Source organism: Lycium barbarum, chromosome 3 (assembly GCF_019175385.1).
Source record: "Lycium barbarum isolate Lr01 chromosome 3, ASM1917538v2, whole genome shotgun sequence".
Taxonomy (NCBI): domain Eukaryota; kingdom Viridiplantae; phylum Streptophyta; class Magnoliopsida; order Solanales; family Solanaceae; genus Lycium; species Lycium barbarum.
In genome coordinates, this window is record NC_083339.1 from 88,897,448 (window position 1) to 88,901,340 (window position 3,893).

Here is a 3,893-nt window from a genome sequence, read left to right on the forward strand (position 1 = left end):
ACACTCTTATGATATAACCTTCCTCCTTAATTCCTGTATAACTTTACTCTTGTTCGGGCTTACACTAAGTTGTCTTCAGTCTAGGTAGCGCGAAATTTTCCGGGGTGTAACAGCTGGGCAGCCTGTCTGTCTACCTGAACCTGCGGGCATGAATGTAGCCCCCCGAGCAATAGGGGAGTCATTACGGATAATGTACCGAGTATGTAAGCATAAGAACAAACAATTACATAAAATAAGAATCATGAGATATATCTGAACATGAAGGCTAATCTCAATATCTGAAAGTGCCTCTACGGCATATGATATGCATGCTATTTATAAAAATCATATGCATATATATATATATATATATATATATATATATATATATACTGTTAGTACTGAAAAACGTATAGCCCGATCCATATATCATATCATACCGCGTCCGGGGTAATCTCATAATCTGCCCACTGCAGTGGCAAGCACATCTACATACCTGCCTGGCGGACTATAGTGCAGCGTGGTGTGAGAAAATAGCAAGACATATATATAAATACATGAATGACTCATGAAAGGGTACTCTGGAAGTTGTAAATATGAAACATAGGAAGTCAATGATACAGCAGATCTTATCTAATCTAAGAGTAGAGTCTTTGAAACTCGCTCGCTTGCTTCTTTGATTCATATGATAAGGATCATGCCAAAAGAATAAATGGGATAGCCTTAACATACCTTGAAGCGTATCTAATTGCCCAATGTCTACTTCTCAAACTCGAAAGTCTACAATCAAGATAACATAGGCCACAATTCAACCATGTACGTCACTTGCTATCCAATTCAAGTACGAAAGGAACTTAACAAATTTCGGACATCATCTCATTTGTAAACTTTACAATCCCTCACTTTCCAATTCATCCCAAACACCAACAAAAACTTTAACAACAACAATAGCATCATATGAAAACATAAATACGCAACAATCTCTCCAAATATCTAATCACAATTAGCCCACAAGGCAACCATATCAACAAACTAGGTTACGCCTTTACAACACCATCTCCTTCACCTTAAATGATTAAAACTCTTGATAATTTACTTAAATACAAAGGTAAGAATCATATACATACCTTGAAGGAACTAGAACTCTAAGAATCCAACTTCTACTCCAATTATCAAACTCAACTACTTCAATGGAACCCTAGGAACAACTCTTATTTCACTAGCTCGGGTTCATGGGGCTTGGATCTTCCTAAACCTTTCTTTAACATGATGGGAAATGTTGAGAGGAAAATATTTTAGGGTTTTCTGTGATTTTGGGATGAAAATAATGAATTAAAATGTGAGGTTGCGTATACAGGTGGATAAAGAAAGTTCCAGCGATGCGAGTTGACGGATGGGTCGACGGCTCGTCGACGTGCTCCGTCGACCTGCCTCCGGAAATTTCAGAGACAACAACTCGTCAAAGGTGTTCAATGACGGTTCATCGACATGTCGATGGCCCTTCAAGGAGGAGTCGTTTCTACAGATTTTCCTGAGCTGCTCCGACTCGCGTCAATTCGATTCTTTTAACTTTTAATCCTACCGTATTACAAGGAACACACACTTGTACATCGCTATACGCGAGGTAAGGCACTAATATCTCAAAAATTCGGGTATGAATCTCCATACTAAGGGTATAAATCACCAATAAGCCAAGGACTTTCTTGCAACGAAATCGAGAGGTGTAACACTCTCCGTCCCTTAGAAACATTCTTTCTCAAATGTTCATACAAGTTAAGAGTTATAAAAAGTTCGGTAGAGTCTCCCCTATAACTATACCAATCCAACCTGTACATAGCAACCCAAAATAATGCCACACGGGGCTACACAACGGAATAACAACCATGGCCTCACATGACCCAAAATAAAATAGCCATAAGTATATCACATACCTGAAGTCTGAACCTTCTCTGAAGATGAGAATAGATGTGGATATCTGGTCTTCATAGCATTTTTTGCTTCCCATGTCACCTCTTCAACATTATTATTTCTCCAAAGCACTTTAACGGAAGCCACATCCTTAGTCCGTAATCGACGAACTTTTCTATCTAATATAGCCACAGGGATTTCCTCGTACGACAACTACTCAGTCACCTGGATATCATCTACCGGTACAACTCTCGAGGGATCTCCTATACATTTACGGATCATGGACACATGAAATACCGGATGCACATACTCTAAATCAGAAGGTAGTTCTAACCCATATGCTACCTTACCCATTGTACGAATGATTCTATATGGCCCAATGTGTTGAGGGCTTAACTTACCCTTTTTTCCAAATCTCATCACTCCCTTCATAGGTAAGATCTTCAGGAACACCTAATCGCCCACCTCAAACTCCAACTTGCGCCGCCGATTATCTGCATAGGATTTCTGTCGACCTTGTGCCATTAGTAACCTTTCTTGAATCACTTTAACTTTGTCGACTGCTTGCTGTATAAGCCTGGGCCTATTAGCTAATTTTCTCCCATATCAAACCATCCTATAGGCAATCTACATCTCCGCTCATATAAAGCCTCATAAGGAGCCATCAAATTACTAGAATGGTAACTGTTATTATATGCAAACTCAATAAGAGGCAAATGATCATCCCAGCTACCTCGGAAATCAATCACACACGCTCTCAGCATATCCTTAAATGTTTGTATAGTATGCTCAGCTTTTCCATCTGTCTGTGGATGAAATGTAGTACTAAGACTCACCTGAGTCCCCAATCCGTTTTGAAAAGATCTCCAGAAGTTAGCTGTAAACTGCGCTCCTCTATCTGAAATAATTCCTATAGGAACACCATGAAGTCGTACAATCTCTCTAAGATAGAGCTTCGCATAGACTTCATAAGTAGTTATGACAGGCAGAAAGTGAGCTGACTTTGTAACCCATATTGAATCATACTTCCTCTAATTACGGGGAAAACCTGTAATGAAATCCATATTAATTACCTCTCATTTACATGTTGAAATCTCCATAGCCTGCAATAAACCTCCGAGCTTCTGGTGCTCTATCTTAACTTGCTGGCAATTCGGACATTGGGCAACAAACTCCACTTTGTCTTTCTTCATGCCATCCCACCAGTAAACTTCCTTGATATCGTGGTACTTTTTTGTTGTACCCACATGAGTAGAATAACGAGAATAGTGGGCTTCCCCCATAGCTTGTCGACGAAGCCCTGCAACATTAGGAACGCATAATCTACCTCGATACCTGAGTACTCTGTCCCCCTGTAATCACAAAGCGTGTCTTTTCTTTCTGAGGAGTCGTATCTCGATAATGAACTAAAATAGGGTCTTCCTACTGATGCTCCTTTATCTCGGCTACCAAAGATGACACCGCTGTGTCCTGAACAGTAACTCCTATATCACCTGAGTCTAGCAACCAGACTCCAAGGCTAGCTAACCGACGAACTTCCCGAACTATCTCCCTTTTCTATGGCTGCACATAAGACAATCTACCTATGGATTTATGACTAAGGGCCTCGGCCATTAGCTTTTCTAGGATGGTAAAGAATATCAACATCGTAGTCTTTCAACAACTCTAGTCATCGCCTCTAACGTAAGTTAAAGTCCTTCTACCTGAATTTGTACTGGAGGCTCTTATGGTGGGTATAGATATCAATGTGGACACCGTATAGATAGTGCCTCCACATTTTCAAAGCATGGATTACCGCTGCTAGCTTAAGATCATGGGTTGGATAATTCTTCTAGTGCTTCTTCAGCTGTTTGGAGGCATAAGTAACAACCTTGCCATGTTGCATCAATACACACCCCAACCCAATAGCTGAAGCATCACAATAAATCACATAGCCATTTGTTCCCTCTGGAAGAGTCAATACGGGTGCTGCGGTCAACTTCTCCTTTAATATTCGAAATTCAGCT